This window comes from Candoia aspera, chromosome 1 (genome assembly GCF_035149785.1).
Source record: "Candoia aspera isolate rCanAsp1 chromosome 1, rCanAsp1.hap2, whole genome shotgun sequence".
Classification (NCBI taxonomy): Eukaryota; Metazoa; Chordata; class Lepidosauria; order Squamata; family Boidae; genus Candoia; species Candoia aspera.
Window position 1 is genome coordinate 28,638,581 of NC_086153.1, and position 19,681 is coordinate 28,658,261.

Below are 19,681 nucleotides of genomic sequence, written 5' to 3' on the forward strand. Positions count from 1 at the left end.
GGTAGATATTTTGGCAAGAGCAGTATTGTGTCTCTTACATCACGAGCCCCATCTCTCAAGTTGCCTTCTTTTACATTACAGTTAATGCCTACTTTCCAAATAAGAAAATTCTTCTGTATTTCTACTCTCCCAAGGATAATTTATGCTCCCTTCACCCAGTATTACTCACATATCCTCTGTCTACAAATGTTCTAAAATTATTAGCCAGGGATGGACTTTAACAAAAATGTTCTTGAAAACAACCAATCAACCATGAACAGGTAGTCCTTGTTCAGCAACCACTGATTCAGTGACCATTTGAAGTTACGATGGTGCTGAATGAGGAGACTTATGACTGGTCCTCATAGTTGCAGCCATTGCAGTGTCCCCAAAGTCATGTGACTGAGATTTGGGCACTTGGCAACTGTCTCGCAATTACAATGCCACAGCATCTCACAGTCATGTGATCATCTTTTGTGACCTTCACTGCTGGTTTCCGACAAGCAAAGTTGATGGTAGAGCCAGTAGGAGGTTGCAAATGGCGATCATGTGACATTCCTAAGGAGCATGTGGGATTCAGCTAACAATGGAAACTGGGAGTGCCTGAACTGCCATTGTAAGTTGCACGGTCATGTGACATCATGCTTTATCACCGCATTGCTTAGTGATGGAGTTCCTGCTCTCAATTGCCATCATTAACCGAGGACTACACGTAACAAGAACAATAATTCGTAGGATACTAGCTGTTCAGAAGAAATTTCACCTGCTCAAGTTTGTGCAATGGCAGTTTGTTCATATGTGTGAAACCTAGCTAGCCCATTGGTGGAGCTAGTTTGTTATTATCTCAAATGGTAGTCATTTTCCAGAGTTTCAGGCTAGATTCTTTCCTAGAGCCACACAGAGATGTTGTGAGGCCACCACACAAAGCAAATGCTCTACCATTGAGTCCTGGCCCTTTTCTATGGCCATTACATGCATATGCTTTAAAATCAAGACAGAATGTTTAACTTTTTGATATTTGAATGACAAAGATCATAGTGACTAATGCCCACAATATTGTGAAATGTTATTCCCTGAAGCCTAACATCTCATCCCCTCTTTCTTTCAGGGCTGAATCATTCTAGTTAGGTGTTGCTGGAATTTATAAAGGTTTCTTTTCTGTCCATAATTCCTACCAAGTAGCAACTTCCTTCAAGGTGCCTTCCATCTGATCTTTCTTAAGTCACAATTACAGAGTGTAAGTCTCATCCTATAAAGTGCAATACATAGTATAAATGGGTAGGCAGGGATGAGAACTGGAATCAGTGCAGCTATTCCAATTATGGAGCAGAGCAAATCAAGAAATTCCTCCTCCTCGCTTGGTTTTGCTGCTGATATGTTGTAGTTTTTAAAAATCCTTGTTTGGGTTCAAGTTATGATAATCATCAACTGACATACTTAGTTATTTATACCTGTACTTTAGGCTTGTACAGTTGTTTTAGACTGGATCAGTCCAAGATAGCATCCAAAAGTTTGTTGTATTTTATCTCTTTGGGTGCTTCCTGCCCAGAGGTGTTTTAAGTTGTTTTAAATGGTTTAGGCTTCCTGCCCAGAACCGCTTTAAATAAATAAATAAAATACATTTCTCACACTTCCATGAATCCATTGATAATCTCTTGTACCTAGTTCTCAGAGGGGCTTGATTTATCCCAGCAAGAGAGACAGGGCAGCTTCAGATGAAGAATTTTAAAAGTAATGTAGGGACAAAGAGCATTACTAATTATCTGCTTTGTTGGAAAGAAATCTCTGTGTATATTTGCGTGTTTACATTGAACATAGTTCTAACTGATCTCAGACCTAAAATAATTTTTTGATTAATCTGAATCTTAACTACTTAATGGACAAATTCATCCATTAAATATAATCAGTTAAATGTAAATCAAGTTTTACATTCCCAATATTTTTTGAGATAATTTCTAATATACATTATGCATACACATCCAGGAAGAAATTTCTTATCTTTTCATAGTAAAATCCAGAGCATAGTGGGTTTTTTTTTTTTGTTATTTTTTAAACCTAGTCTACTACTCATTATAAGAAGGAAAAGTTATTTCAATTTTTTTAAAAATTATGCTCATACTGTATATGAGTCCATAATAAGTCCCTGCTGTTTCCTTGGGAAGGTTTTTCGGAAGTGGTTTGCCATTGCCTGCTTCCTAGGGCTGAGAAAGAGTCACTGGCCCAAGGTCATCCAGCTGGCTTTATGCCTAAGGTGGGACTAGAACTCACAGTCTCCTGGTTTCTAGCCTGTTGCCTTACCCAGTACACCAGACTGGCACTCTATATGGAGCATACCATCTTCCAAAGTGACTCCAGAAATAAACACCTTTCTTTAACATTCAGGCCTTGCTTATTGCCCCTCTAATCGCTGCAGCTGATTATCCAGGCAACCTATTCTTCCTAGTTAAAAACAGCATTTTTTAAAAAAATTGTAGTTATCACCAGAATTCCCTTCTTGCTATTCCAACCCCTCTTTAACCAACCTTGAGACATTCCAGAATTATGGCACAGTGGTCTAAAGATCTGTTGGTTTTGACTGTGTGAGAAATTTGCAAAGGAGGTTAGAAATCTGGTGCTTTGCATAATGACCCACTCATCTCCTTTGTTAACTCCCCCACCACAAACCACAGTCCATATCCACACCTTGTCATACTGGAATCAATGGTAGATCTCTGAATGGGGAAAACTGGACCATATCCATGACAGTTGGATGACTAGCTATAGTGGCAAGGCTGTCAGGAATCATTGTAATAACTGTTATAACAAAGACCAGGTGCTTGGTCTAGCCATTCTGCAATGGTGAGGGTAAATGGGAAATGCACAGTGAACCTCTGATATGATGTCACTTTACAAAAGAATCCAGTGCAAGGGAAATGAATTTTCCAGTTCTGCTTCTTAGTCCTTTCACTTGAAAATATAAACAAACGCAGTTTTAGGCATACCCTGCTGTACAGAAATGAGAATGAAATAAGAAAGTCAGTGGGGTGTCATACCCAGGATGGCTATAGATATTTATAATATTTTAATTAGTGTATTAATCTGGTGGTCCATTGTGAGCAGCAAGGTGGTCAGGTTTGCTGATCACACCAGTTCTACTTTTTTCATTAAAATAAAAAGAAACAGTGGAGCTGGAGATCTCATTTCTTTCTGGAGAAGTGAACATTAAGATGGAGTTCAGCTTAAGCAAGTGTAAATTGAATGCATATTGGAGCAAAAATTCCTTTTGTTTTTGTTTTTTATTGATTTACTTATAAATGCTTGAGTTGTCACCTGTATTCTCCCCCGACCCTCCACCCCAATTTACCCTTCTATATTCAGCTATTTTTTTTCTTTTGGCAATATTTATTAAGGTAGTTTTGAAGACTTCAGAAATAACCAGTGTTTACCAATATATTTTATTAGACTATGTTTACAATTTTTGCCAATCATTTTTTTTTCACCCACTTAAAGCTTGTTTATTAAATTGGGATGATTTTTTTCAATTGTATTGCATGGGAGTGAACAGTATGGCCATTATTTTATTAAACATGTGATAGGTACCCTGCCAATATATGTTTTCGTCATAAAGAAAAGAAAGTCCTTGATTGGTTTTGTTGTGCTCTTATGTTCCAGGCTGCTAACTCAGATCCAGCTCTACCATGATATGCGTAGCCCGAAGACTGCCAACTCATCAATCCCTGATCAATATGCCAGTGTTACATGCTTTCCACAGATCAAGTACCTATCCAAAGGAAAGGATGATTAGAGGAGGGAATTATGTTGTGAGACCAAATGGGTGCTGGCCAACAGATGTATTATTTCCCAGAGCTTTTTCCAGGATTTTTTTTTTTAACCTTTGCTTACAGAGCAGCAGAAATGCCATCAAACTGATTCCAGTGCTGTCAGAATCTGTTTATAAAAAAACCTGCCCTGAATATTTTTAAAGCGAATATGCATGTTAAGAATAGCACATTTGAAAAAGCAGAACAAATGACCCCAAGTTTACTCACTTCATTGAAAATGTATATTTTGATTTTTGGTACTCTTTCATCTCAGCAGACCCTGCTTTGTCTTGATACCACTCTTCAGCTACCTTGATCTGACTGCTCCCAGGCTCACTTGGCCAAGCTACTATTTATAAGCTTATTACCTGTGGCAGCCAACATAACTTTATTTGTCTGCAGCAAGTTGGTTGGTATATTTGGGCTACTTGTATTATGGACAGAACCACTTTGTCAGTGTGTGCATCCAACAGAAATGTCACCAAATGAACAGCCAGGAGAGCGTACCATACCAGACAGGGGTGTCTGCAGGGGTGTATATGTGTGCAAAAAAGTCAAGATGGTGGCTGCAGCATATGATTTAAGCCCCACCCTCTTTTTAATCTGCATCGCACATGCAATGCATGTATAAAAGAGGCAGGGCTTTGATTGTGTGGTCGTGTTTGCCATCCTGACATTTTTTACACCCCGCCCCCTCACTGCAGAGGCCCTGGCAACCAGTTACAGAATCTTTCACAGTCAGGGTGAACAAATGAAAACAGTTCAATTGCTTTTTTAAAATGTAAATAATATTTTAATGCATATCCGTTTTTTTTAGTTTTTTGGAAATATTTGTCTTACGAAATAGCTGAGGATCACAGTAAACAATCTGAAAATGAGAGTACAACTTGTTTGGGACAAATAGCTGCAACTACCCTTTGGATGCAGGGGTAGGGACCACACTCCAAAAAGTGGTGAAGGTGAGACAAAGAGGTAGATGAGGCCTAGAGAAAAACTAAATTTGGTCTAATTTAGTGGTTCATATGATCCATTTGTTTATATTTAATAATTTTCCCCTCCCCCACATTAAAAGATTGCAACTTTTGAAGGGGGTCAAGGTTTTGGGGGAATCAAATGTTCTGAACCCCTGCTTTACCAGATACTCTATTTATAGTCTACATATCAGAAAGACATTTTGTTTTCTCCTAATCCTGCAGACCTTTGGACTTCAGTCCTCAGCATTCTAAGCCACACCTATCTTGGCTGGAAAATTCTGGGAATTGACATCCACGGTGCATGTCAGTTATCAGCTGTGGGGACTTGTTTTTGTTTTGTCATCTTGTTTTTGTGAAATAGGAATTAAGCCAAGGTTGAGCAAAATACAAGGAGCAGTACTAGATTTTCCAGTATCCTCTATTCCTATACTTAACCTCATGCTTGTTAGTCCTTAAAAAAACCCAACCCTCTTTCTCTTTCTTTCTCTTTATTATGCAAATGCTCAGTGGAATATTATTGTGCAATGGAATAAATGGAGGCAGGAGATCCAGCTGATTTTATCCTGTGTTTGTAAGTCCTCCATGTTTTCCCATCATTTCCATCTTTTTTCCCCCACACAAAAAAAAGAAAGAAAAAAGAAAAGAAAAAAGAGAGAAAAAAAAACTTAAAAAGGAAGAAATAGAAGTAAGATAATACTTTCTGATTAGTAACACTAGGAGCTCCTACTCTAGAAACATCTTTTTGAACTATCTGTAACCTACTTATAACCATCTATAGATTAAAAAAGGGAAAGTGCATAAAATATATACAGTGCGACAAAGAAACATAGAGTAATGCCTGATTCTAAGAGTGAAACAGCCATGCAAATAGTGCTTTTTAAAATATAGATCAACATGGCAGTGATTTGATCTGCACTGCTGATTATGCAATATATGAAATAAAATCAGTGGGCAGCTAGATTTAAATCACTGATTTAAATGTGCCTCCCTCCCTCCCATCTCATGCTTATTTAAATTAGATCCATTGAATCTGTTATCTTCTAGGAGTGGATCTCCTACTCTTGCTGCACAAAACCTCTCATCGGTAACATGTCTTCTTTACGTAAACAAAATTAGTCAACCGGGGAGAAGTGTATCAGAGGGGAATTTTTAACACAGGAGAAATATTCCAAAATATTTCCCATCTGCAGTCTGAAGTGACATAGGCCATCTGACCACCTCAGAACTGTCCCATCTCATTGTTATCTCAGTTCTGCTGTATGTACAGGCCAAGTCCGATGTGTGGTCTGCAGAGATAAATGTGACCAAACAAAACGAAAGCAGAGTGGGTGACAGAAAAGAAAGTCAGCTTTTTCCCATCACACGAATACCCAAAACTCTTCCTCAGTCTTGGCTCTTCATTCTCAGCTGCCCCAAAAGCATCATTTGTTTAGACAGATGAGGCTTCTCCATTCTATTTGCAAGAATCTCCCCTGCCTGTGCCCTGATTTTGAGCATGTGTTTGCGGGCTGTATGTCTTATGTACAATAGGCATTTAGGCTTACAGTACAGCTCTAGCTTCTCTCTCTTGTAATGGCTTTGAGGGATGATTGTGCCTGATGTTAAGGTGGATGGTTGCCTCAGGGGAGAAGAAACCCAGGATGTGGACTGAGCCCCATAATGGAGAGCTGTTGCTTCTCTCACAGTCTGGTCTATGGCCTTCAAATCCCAGAATTCCTGTTTGAGACAGAAGTTGATTGAAGGCAATTCTGCACTGCAGCCTAAGCTGCTGTCTCCCATGCTGCTGCTGGTTGTTTCTTAAGCCAACTTCAGAAACTCCAGTCTGGATTGCAGTGGATTGGCAAAGGGTCAGGCTGATGCCCAGTCTGGACTACAGCCACCACAAGACCTGACAAATCACCGCCCTGCTTATTGTCCTTTACCTTAGTGCAGGGAAGGTAAACTTCATTGGGTAGTCCTATGTGGACTAGGCTTCTGGTGACTGCCTTATCTTTTTACGGGTTGTTCCCTTCTCACTAACTGCCAGGTCTTTCCTTTCCCAGAAGTTTGCACACATGGATGCCTTCATACTTCTTTTCACACATCTGCTTTGATACTAATACAGACCCTTTCTTTTTTTCCCCGTATGGTTCCCTTGTTGCTCTGATCCTAGAATAATTAAAGCAATAGCCAACAAATTGTTCTTTTATTCCTATGTTCCTCTGTAGGTCCATGGACACTTTGTAGCAAGGAAAAACTAATCATTCAGCTTCATAGAAATGAAAGCAATGTTCCTACCTGCCACTGAAAGATTTTGAAAAAGAAAAGTGTAGGGAAACTTTGAAGCACTCTGGGCAAGGGGTAGAGAAAAGCAAAGGGACCATGCTTCACCCAACTGGGACAGAGACTAAAAGGGTACCAGCTGGAAAGGTTGAATGGAGCATTAGCTTCTAGAGTGGAGGAAGGTTCATTGATTTAATAGGCCATCATTGGATTATGATAATAATAATAATAAAAAAACAGTAGCTGCCAACCACTGGAGTACTTAGCAGCTCAGGACAAACTGCTAGCTCAGAGCAGGAACCACCTGCTGAAGGGGAGGAGGTGTGCCAGGCACTGCAGCCAATCAGAGTTGGGGCTGCTACTAGAATGGAAAGAAGCACTGGAAACCATCTACTCTGAAGTGTGTAAGATCGCTCAGGTTAGGAAAGAGCAGTTTTGAATTGAAGCTGGAAAACACAGGATGCATTTGCAATGAGCTGGGAGTAGAAGGAGGAGGATGTCCTTCATTCATAGGAAATGGTGGCTTTATGGGTGTACTCATGCTTGGGTTGTTCTTGCCTAAATGCTCACATGAACTTTTTGAGATACAAAATTAGGAAATGTATGTAGCCTCTTTTTATTGATGTCTATTAGATTACTGTAGTATACAGCTACATATAGACTACCCTGGTCAAATTGAATTTCAATGAATCCCTAAGGGAACAGAACACAACTGCTAGATGATACAAAGTTAAATGTGACTATTTTTCTGCAAATCTGAATGCGTACTTAGCATTTATGTGCAGTTGTTTCCAGATTCAAAATAAAAGAACTATTTATATGGTAAGTCCAAAAGTTTGAACAAGCTTTCAGTTGGTCCAGGTTCTTTTCATGAAAGGTTCTTTAGAAGGTCAGAATTGGTGCTTGACTTGTTAGGCCTACAGTTAGCGAACAGAAGACAGTTCCACAGGTGAACAAATACTCTGACCACTCAGGCTGTGGATACTGTTCTGACTACTGTCAACAACTGTGGGCTCTTCTAAAGTACCTGTTTGAACATTGAAAATGAGGGATAATTCACTCTTACAAAGCAGAGGAAGGCTATAAAAAAACCTAAATGCTTTCAGCTAATAATTTCAACTATGAGAAACATTGTTAAGAAATGGAGAAATCAAGGCAATACCCAAAAGACTAAGAAAAATCTTCTAAAATTGCCCCAAAACTAGTTAGATCTGCAAAACAGATCCATAGAACACTGCAAATGCCCTGCTGAAAATTTTAGTTTACACTAGTGCAGCTGTCCACAGGTTTATAGTACAGTTTTTTTTATACAACAGTGATCTGCATGGGAGAGCTGTCAGAAGGAAACCTTTTCTCTGACGTCATCACAAAAGTCATTATCTATGTGAAATAAAACCTTGATAAACCTGAAATATTTTTGAAACAAAGTACTTTAGACAGACAAAATAAAAATTGAACTATTTAGACACAACCACACAAGATACATTTGGAGAAAAAAAAGTGAAACATTTGAAGAAAAGAACGTCTTGTCAGCTGTTAAGCATGGTGGTGGCTCTATTATGCTTTGAGATTGTGTTGCAGCCAGTGAAACAGGAAGTATTGTGCAGACAGAAGGAATAATGCATTCAGTTAAATAGCAACATATCTTATATATGAGTGTCCCACAGCGAAGAAACTGGAGCTGAAAAGAGGTTGGTTATTTCAACAAGACAATGAATTGAAACATACCTCCAAATCAGCACTGAAATACTTTTCAGAATACATTTCAGAAAGGTAAAAGTTTTGGAATGGCCTTCACAGTCTCCAGACTTGAATATATTGAGTATCTGTAAGGAGATCTCAAACATCTTACTCATTGTTTTCTTATTTTTAATCTGTGAACACTAACTAGAAATAATAAATATGCATTTAATTTTGCAGAAAGGTGTCATATTTAACTTAGTACCATTGTGTAGCTTTTGTTTACTTAGGGATTCATTGAACATTTGACCAGGGGTGCCTAAATTTTGCATGTAAATTGTGGGCCATGTTTCTACAACATGCTTTATCCATAGTTACTCATAGTCTATTTAATTAAACCAATTTAGGGGGATTACTTGATGTACAGCACCATAAACTAATCATACATGTTAAAAGTGCTCAGCAGCAATGTGGTTGGTTACTTTCTGATGCAATGCAAACCTAGCCAATGACTTCTATGGAGCTCTTCAGGTGGGAGAGTTAAGTAGCAGCTACAATTTGGGGTGATTACAAAGGAGCAAAACCTGTCAGACAATGGAAGCCTTGCTTTGTAAACAAAGTTACAGTGCCATCCTGATGATGCTTCCTTGGAAGCCTTGTTTAAGCTCACCTGGCTCTCTCTCCAACAGAAACAAAATCTGTGAGGTATACTGTAAGATGTGTGGGCAATTTATTTAAAATAATCTGTAAGGCCCAGCCAAATGGTCAGCTGATTACAATAACCTCATGTGGCCCAGCCACATTATTCCCTAACCCTAACCACCAGAAGCATCATGTGGCTAGCTTTTAAATAGCATTAGAGGGATGAACCTGGCTAAAGGTTGTCAAACGTTTTTGTGATGAAAATTGCCTTGGGCAGGGAGGGCACAGAAGAAATCAGAATCTAGATACTTAATTCTATATGCACATTCCTTTTTCAATGCTTTAGGGGGATTCTAATGTGGTAATTCAGTTTCCATTCTGAAATGTTTTATTCAGCTATCGCTGCCTTATTTGATTATGATATTTCCTGGGCAATTATCACATAAGGAATAATCTGCCCTTCACTAAACTGTATCCATGTTCAACTTCTCCTATTATTTTCTCTGTGTTCTTAATTTTTTATTTTAAACTCCCTGAGGCAGGGAGTTCTTTTTCTCATATAGTGCTGTTTGTGTATGAAAAAATATATTTTTCAATCAGGAGCAATCTTCTCTGTCCATACATCATCTTGCCTGGCATAACATTAAAAACATTGCTAGCTGCCATGTATAATCTTGTTTTAACTACCAGCAACAGCAGAAACTGAGTTAGAATGAGGACTTTCATCTCTTCTATCACATAGGGCTTCTTTCGAACAAAGGAAGTAATAGTTACTGTGGTTCAACCTTCAATTTAAGATAATCAATTTCTATGGGGTTGTTCAATTCCAAAGATACCCCCAAAACTGATGTAGCTGTTAAAGATTGGCGCTTTGGTTTTTCTGAATCTTGGATTATATGTTCATATGTTTAACTGGACTGTTTTGGGTTCAAATTATAATAGATTAGATATAACTCCTATCATTATTACATCAGTTCAAACACTGGTCTGCTATTTCTGGAAAATTATATTTTGATCCTTATGCTAAATCAATGTTATGGGATAATCCAGACATTAACATTGATTTCAAAATGCTATATGGAAGATCTGGATGAATTTTACTTCAGACCAATTAATGAATGATAGTGTTTATTTTTTGATTGTTTTCTATGTTAAAACACTAATAGCAATTATCTTTTGCCGCCCACTGGCAATATTTATAACTACAACATTTACTGATACTTTGATTAGGACCAGCAGCACTAAATTATTAGAAATGATTATCTAATTTTTTGAGAAAATCCCAGGCTTTATAAATACCTGCTTTTGATAAATCAATTTGATATGCAAATTTTCAACACTAACTGGAACACTAACTGGAGATCCACATTTGTCTTAACAATGTGAATAAGTAAATTGTCGTGTTGTTGGAGTTGCAATGAGAATAATGCTTTATTTAAACACATGTTTTTGCAATGTCCTAAAACTGTTATATTCTGGGAAGAAGTCACTACTATATTAATTTGACTTTTGAGACAGGTTTTAATATTTTCAGGTGTCCATATTCCTTTGAATTAACATACCTATTACATGGAAATGGCCTTTGGACAATGGAAATAGATTCTCCATTCTCTCTTCTTATTGTTGAGAGACTGGTTCTTCAACATTGGAAAGATAAATTTATGAAGGGAGACCTGATGTTACCTGTAACTTATCAATGAGTTGCTAAAAGACAGACTACATAGAGATGATTATAATGGAATATGATTGTTCTGTGTAAAACTATACCAGCATAATTTTTCTTCTTTCCCCCTTTTTTGTTGGTTTTTCTTTGTTCTGTTTAACAAAATGAATAATTAAAAATTAAGATCCATTAAAAATGCTTTCCAGAATTCTTTTTAGTCTGCCTGCAGAATGCTCTATCTGTTGACCAGTTTGATGTGATCGAGAATATTCAATTTCTAATCTAATGTTTCTTTGCTTCCCTTCTCTATATTTACTATAGATTTTTTCCCTCCGTGGAAGGTGCAACAACAAAGTAAATTATCAGCTTGACTCTACCATTAAGAAGGAACTTCAGCAGCACTATGGTACTCCATGGGGAGGGTCTGTTTTTCATGGGAGATAATTTTTGGCCACACCTTCTGTCTCTTGGGAACTGCTGTAGAATGCTATTTCCATCTGAAACCAATGCACTTTCAGATTCTTTGAAATGATTTTTTTTTTTTTGGCAAATACATGGATTGAAGTAGATGTGTGGTACATAGGCAACTTCTTTTCCTGTTATGGAGAGATAATAAAGGGATTTTTGTTACTTCACAATTTGATGCATGGACATAGGACTTTTGCAGGGCTTAAAGTTCATCCAGTGATTGGTCACTTTGGGGGCAGCTGGAACAAACACTGATGGATTGACATTTTCTGCAAGCTCTAGATTTGCAAAAATATAAACAATCCTTGATTTTAGCACTGTGAATAAGTAGCATAAAGTGGGTTTGACATAAGTAAAGACAATGCAAAATATTCCTAATTCATTCATCCCAGATTATAAAACCAAGAGTGGTACTGAGTTTACAGACCAGCCTTAACTCAATCTAGTACCCTCCAGGTGCATTGGACACAGGGGTGTCAGCAGGGGGATAAAAAAAGTCAAGGTGGTGGCTCTGACTGTGTAACTGAAGCTGTTCCCCTTTTTTATGTGTATTGTGATGTCGATAAAAGAAAGGGCTTTAATTACACTGTTGTAGATGCCTCTTGACTTTTTTCACCCCCATCCCCCCTGCCCCAAGATAACCTGGTTGGAATTCAGTGCCTGTAATATAAAGACTTGGGAAATGAAGAATCCCCACTTCCGTAACTACAATTAACTCCCAGGCTTTTCATGACAGCCTTCTCTGTGATGGGCCATTGGGATGTCAGAAAACAGCTGACGGTCATAGGAGCCATCAGGAGGAGAGAAAACGAATTCATCTTTTACCATGTTAATTAAATAGTAGGAGACCAGGATGAAAGAGATGTTTTAAAATGAATAAATAATTCCGAGAGACATTTGAGTTTCTCTGTTTAGTTGAAGTTCTAAAACTCTAGACCCTGTACACTCCAGCACTTGCCCAGTTCGCTCCAATTAAAATCTGGTTGGCCTTGATGTACGTTAGTTAGCTCTTCTTTCTCTGAAAGCAGTGCAGCAACCCAGCATCCATTTATGAATGGATTATGCTAAGATTCAATGTTTTATTTCTTTTCACATGAAAAGCACCTCCTTGGTTACTTAATTCTGAGCACCAGCAGCACATGATCAGTCATCTGACAGCCATGTTTGTAGTTGTCCAAGTGCCAGAGAAGGCCAGCACTTCCCTTTCCATTTTCTGACATTTTAATCAAAAACACGCAAAACAGCTGCAGCGCAATTAGGATAACTGAACATACTCATCCTTACTCTCTTCTTTGCCCCCTTTTTATACTGTCCATGTGGCCATGAAGGTATATAAAAATTAAATGGCCACAGAGACAGAATGTCTTAGCAGACCCATTTTCACAGGATCTCACTAGCACTCCATCTCTATCATGGAAGGCAGAGGAGTTGGTTAAACCTGTCCCTTATTTAGATGACACAACTGACCATGGGCTGTCTAGGATAAAAAGTAACTTCCTCAGGAGTATTTGATTAGTCAGTTGGCTGGGGTAAGGTGTTTGCCTGTTATCTTATCCACCCCCTATCTCCCATGACCCAGTTAAGCTGTTTTGTGTGTAGAGCCAAAGATTTTCACAATCTGAGGAGGGAAAGAACATTTTACTGTGGCCATCCCAGCTCTGACTATCTGAAACATGACCTGTTCATTCCATGGGTCTCTGACATGAACTACTTCAGTTCTTTGCCTTCTCATTAAAACTGTTAGAAAAGAGTGGCAGTAATATAAGAACGTTATCCATCTCTTGGTCAGAGAGTCAGCTTGACAGAAGCTGCTTGCAATGAGACACAAAAGAGTTCCATTTAGCTGAATAGTTCAGCAAAGGGTGCCCTTTTCCTTTGATTTTCAGAACTTCTTGGCCTTTTTAACATCTATGGAGCTGAGAGCTCATCTATTAATTAATATGAAGGGAACTGAGGCAATATATCCTACCACTGAACTAGACCAAAAAGTACTATTTCTCTCCCCCACTAGACTATAACCCACAAGCCATGTCACCCAGACATTTGCTTTTAAAGTCCTATCACAGATTGTAAAATCAAGAAACTGAGGATGTAGACCAGCCTCCCCCAATATGGGAACTTCCATTTAGCTAGACTTCACTCTTATAAGTCTTAGCCGGCACATTCAGGAAATCTTGATATTGGTCATCACTAGAAGCTGGTAGACTGCATTTACCATGCATGCCTCATGTATTATTCAATCTTCTGGTACAATAAAGTCTACTAGATGGACAATTGATTTGACCCTGGCTAAGAGAATTCTTTATGCTTTGTCTGCAGATCTTGTGGCTTAACAAGATGGATGCAGCTAACTAGTTTTGTTCTGCAAGGCCTGAGCCTTTCTGTTCCTCCCCCAAGAGAGTCCTGTAGTTCCTTAGGCAGTAAGCAAGACTGGAGGTTTATTAAGCCCCAGGTGGTCTGTCATGCATGGCTGGTGCATTGTTCCATTCTTCAGGTTCATCAGTCACAAGTTGTACCTTTGAAATAGCTTAATTCTTTGCATATTTACTTGTAAGTAAATTTTATTTAATGTAGAGGGACTTCAAAGTAAACTACTGCATGTATTTTGCTAAACATATGAACAAAACCACTTTTGTTAATTAAAAAAATGCCAAAAACAAAGGGGAAGTTTCACTTCTATATTACATTTTCAATTCCCTTTTACCATTGTTTTTACCCCCTTTGCTGCTTAATTTTTATTTTCAGATTGCCTTTCTATATATGAAGAACTATGCTTTTTTATTAGACTCTGTCTTTTGGTCTTTTGCTTATGTTTTTGCTTGTTTATGATCCAAATGAGGTGTATCGTGAACCAACAAACTGGGATTAAAGAGATTCCCAAACAAATTTTATTCACGCAAGTCCAACACATACTATAAAATGTTGAAATGCTTTCTTTCATACATTGTTATTTTGCTAAGCAAATTATAGTCTCACAGATCTTTGGTTTGCCTACCATTCTTAAATGTCTTCAGATACATTTTGTGAACATAAAAACAGCATTTTGTTTGATGAAGGAACTGACCAGCCATGATATTTGGATTCCCTCAGACTGGATTGCTAGTCTTTCTTTCCCCAGCTAGCTCATTTTTGTTATATAGGGCAGTTCCCAAATTGTGAAGGGGACAGTATATGTTTGTATGAGGAATCTATAATTCCAGACTTTTTCCTATTTTAATCAAATCACACCTACATCTTAACACTGAAAGCAAGCGTATGGGTCTCCCAGCTTTGTATTTTGAATTGTATTTTGAATACTGTATGTTAATTTGCCATAAAGGTAACAGATTTAACTGCTGCTCTCTCTCTCTCTCCCTCTCCCTCTCCCTCTCTCCCTCTCTCCCCCTTCAAATTAGTATTAAAGGTATCTTTCTTTTTGTCTGGTAATTTCTGCAAGAAAGACATTAAACTCAATTGCCCCTGAGAAATATTCAATATATTGGAATGCATTGGGCTAATAAACCAATCCACCCCCTGATATCTCTCTTATATATCATTGTATTTAGCATCCTCCCTTTTTTTCCTTTTTTGGTTTACTATAAAAGAAAGTTAAGGACCCTGAATCTCTACCTTCCTTGAGAATGTGTAATGAAAAAAATGCCATATGATCATGTTCTCAGATGGCACAGTAATGGCAAATGGCTTTGGGCCAAAATTTAAAAATTCCCATAATGCTACAACTGAGGCATGCTGGGCAATTCAAAATGGCAGGTCAAAAACCCAGTTGCAGTATAGGCCCCAATGGCATCAGAGGCTTTGAAATTCAAATAAATGCCCCAAAGTTCCAGGAGCTGAATCCTAAGGCTAACCCTGTGAGTCTTCCTGCCTCCCCCACATCCCAACTATCTGACATTAAGCATGGCAGGAAGATTCATCTCCTAAGTTTCCTTCTACCAATAATTGCTGGTGGGTGGAAAGGATAGGAAAAAGCAATAGAAATGCTTAGGGCAGGAAGACAGTAGCAATGAGCAGAGCTCTGTAGGAATAAAAGAAATGTACACCGAGTCAGACCAGCTGTCCATTTGGCTATGCACTGCAAACACTCTCAGACTTTCAGACCAGTTCTGTCTACAGATGCTGGATGTTCATGTGTGTTGAACCTGATACTAAGGATGCCAAGCAATTGCTCTACTGGAGAGCTATATCCTTTCTGTAATAGCTTTCCTGTTCTTTGTCTTTCAAAAAACAAGGGTGATTTAAGAAAGTAATATACTGTATGGATCCTAAGAAACCGGAATATTGAAGCAGTGGACTACAGAACAAAGATCTGAAAGCCCAACCTACAATGGAAAGCACCATGTCCCTCCCACTCCCCTGCCATCTGAATTTGTGTGCAAGTGTATGTTAAATACTGCTGGAAAAAAAAGTGACCTTTAATAAAGGATTGTATCCGGAGACCATTTTCCCAGACACAGACTGACCTTTCAAACCAGACTGGGGTGAGGGGTCTGTGTATGCAGAGTTTGGACTTTCAAATGGGCAGTTCCTGCTGGGCTGCTCTGTTTGCCAGGCGAGGTTTCCTTTTTCTCTTTATATGATTATTGAGTCACAAGGGAGCATTCCGTATGCAAAGCAGGCCTTGCTGCTCGCCCTGAACCTTTGCAAATCAATTTGTCTGTGAAGAAGAATGCAAGCGAGTCCACTGGAGTGAAAGATGGCCAGGGAGTGGGACAAAACCATACCTTTCTTTGTGACATCTTGGACTGGAGCAGTCTCGCTGTTGATGCAAAAGGGGCCATTTGCACTGATTGCTACATGTGCTATCATCTACCCTTGGATTTTTTTTTTTTATGTGGACATTGACTAGTGTTGTAGAAAAAGATTTATTTGTTGAACTAAAGCCTGGATACAGAGCTTCTGCAGAAATATAGTGATTCTGAGTTTATCTCCACCAACTGAATGTAAGCAATTAACACACGATTCAGGTAGCATGCAGTTTTTTATATACCTCTTTAAACCATGCCCCAAATATGATCTCAGTCTCTTATGCAACAGCCTTGAAAGGTAGGTTAATCTCAATTTCTCCATATTAATAAGGAGACTGCTATAGGGTCCCTACAGTGAACTTGTTATTTGAATGGAGGACTTCATATTAGGTGAAAAAGGACCTAAGGCTCCATTATATCCATGTAATCCTGTTAAAACTAAGTCCTCAACTATGTTTTGGTGTCCTGTATGTGTACCACTCCTTTAACACTGATGCAGAACTGTGGATTCTGTGGGATGAGAAGAATTAAGGCTAGAGTGAGATCAGCATGTAGCCCATCAGGCACATGTGGGTCATTACATGTTCCTGCTCCCTTCATCCCACCCATTTTTTATGTTTGGAGAAGGCTTGCCCTATCACCACTTAGATCACCCTTCCCTACCTTGGAAATCTCTCTATATATTGGAGTTTTATTCAACTCCTTACAACTCATCCTCCTATAGAGGTGAGCTCTGGCAGATCTAGAACAGTGGTAAAAGCAGGAGACAGTATTAATATTCCACTTAACGCTAGACAGCTGGGACAATGCCTCAAAGTGAGACTACATCATGGAATTAAAATAATATATCTCAGAGATATCTATAGCAGCAACCTGAATCTGGACCTAGGTGGTCAGATCAGTGTCTTTACCTGTATGTATCTAAACAAAGGGATGGGATGGGGGGAAAAGATAAAACATAATATACAGTATTTTAAATCTGTGTTGGGAAAAAAAATATTTTACAGTGTTTACAGTATATGATATAACAATATTTTGTTTTAAATGCTGCCAGTTGCCACAAACCTGTTGGAGAAGACAGGATTTTCCTTTAAAAAAAAAAGATAAATAAATGGAGATAAGAACAGATAAAGCCTAAGCATAATTTCAGGGAATTTGCTTTTGTGTGGTAAGGCCCCTTTCTAACACTGAACCATCTTATTTACATGAATAAAATGGTGCTTTTCCATTGTTACAGTAGCCAAACCTTGAATTAACTGTTGGGGCTCATTCTAAACCAGCACTGTAGGGGGGCACACAGCCAGCTGTATATTTATGGCTGGGGCGGGGAAGAAACTGCCCAGCTTTCCTCTGTATTGGAAAGACATGTAATCATGATGCAAAGCATTAACATACATAAACATCCCCCCACCTTTTGTATGGGTCAACAGTATTGATCTCTGATAGCAGACACAGCATTAATTAGCATCTCTCTCCCCGCTCCCCACCCCAATGCCAGGGGAGGATCTGATCAATATAATCATTTTGCTTCCCTCAGTTTTAGATTTTCTCATAGCCAGACCTTCCAAAATACATGGCTGTGTCCTGTTTGTCATGGAAAAGTAAAGTAGATTAATTCTGACTTGAGCAGTTAATCTTTTAAAATAAAGGGGAACAGAACTCAAGCTGATGGACTGAAGATACTTCATATATAAGTTGGCATATAAGGCCACAGGAATCCTTTGCCTAGGAGAGTAAAATTATTGAAGTGCAATTATTTATTGAAGAATTTCATGTGCCCAGCATCTTGTTTGATGTGGATCATCTTGCCCATGCCTGCAGTTAACAGAACAGCTAAATCCTATGAATCCTCATAGCATCCTGGACAGATGGCTATCCAATCTTGAAAGCCTCCAGTGATGGAACAATCACAATTTCAGGAGGCAGGCTGTTCCATTACTTAATAGCTCTCACAGTCAGGAAATTCCTCCTTAGTTCAAGTTTGGATCACTCACTGTAAACTTCTACTCATTGATTCTTGTTCTATCCTCAGGTGCTAGGGAGAATAAATCTACTCCCTCTGACCATATTCAGAGCCATATTAATTTTCCAGTCCAGTGACAATGCCATTCTCCCACCCAACTGAACAACAAGAACAAGAACGAAAGAACTCCATTTCCATGTGCTGCATATCAGGAAATGGGCCAATTTTCATGATTCTGCTATTTAGTCAGAAGGAGAAAATGGTTACCTGTTGTGAAGCAGGGACTCTAAATAATGGCCATGTTAGCTGAAGTCCATTGGAGTTGGGCAGCTAATAAATTCAAATTAAAAATAAATAAGTAAACAAACAAACAAATAAATAAATAAAAATTATACCCCCTCCCAAATATCTGTAGAGTACCAAGGTGTGGAAGGCTGATATAGATTAAAGAGAAAAAGTGAACACTAGTTCAAATATAATTCCTGTAATTATATCCATCATTGGTTTTATAACTAACATATACACTACTCAATGTAGCTTTTTGTTTTGGGCAACATTGTAAGAAATATTGGTAAGATTAAAAACAAAACAAAAAATTACTAGCTTTGTCAATCGATTGAAGCAATTTTAAACCAATTAGACCATATGACTGAATTTAAATTCTGGAAATTAAATTGAAACGTTTATTATCAGAACCTCAATTCTGTTGTCTTCTTAAGAGATCAAATGAACAACTTCACAAATTTGATAAATATAAAGTCTCCTTGCATGTATTTAAGACAAAGTTTGACTTTGCAAACTTTGCTGATTTTGGAGCTGTGGAAGCTTTGTTTTCCTGCAGACTGTTGGAAATGGAATTAAAATAATACTGATTTAACACAATACTTAAGATACTTCCCATATAGCATTATACAGATCAACAGATAAAATCCTATAGATCACAACCTTTCTTTTCTATGCCTGTTTTCCCAGTGAAAACCATCTCCATCCAGTTGTTATTTTCTCCATTTGAGAAAACATACAGTATATGTATATATGTATGTGTGTATATATATGGGACCACAAAGCAGTTTTGATCTAAAATGGGAGCACACTAGTATCATGGCTACAGTTTGCCCAAATGGAGATGGACAGGAGATTCTACGACAGCTTTATATGGTTTCAGCAAGTTTGGCTTTTCACAGAACCTTGTGGAACCTACTTTGTTTCTGTCAAGGACAGAACTGGTAGACATTGGGATGACAGCATGTATTTATAGAAACTTAAATCGTCCAGCGATATTTCTTTTCCTGATAGCACAATCTGTTTACTTAGAGTCAGCTCAGTTCCACAGGGCTGGTCCCTTTGTGAACATACATCAAGTGGAGAGTTTTCTCTGGTTTTCCTTACTTTTTGGAATAATCACTCTTAAGCTGAAGCTTGAACAAAGAACTGTTGAGTAGAACTGGCCTTCCCATATGTGTCTGTCTGAAAACTAGTTTATACTGAATGATTGGATGGCACAG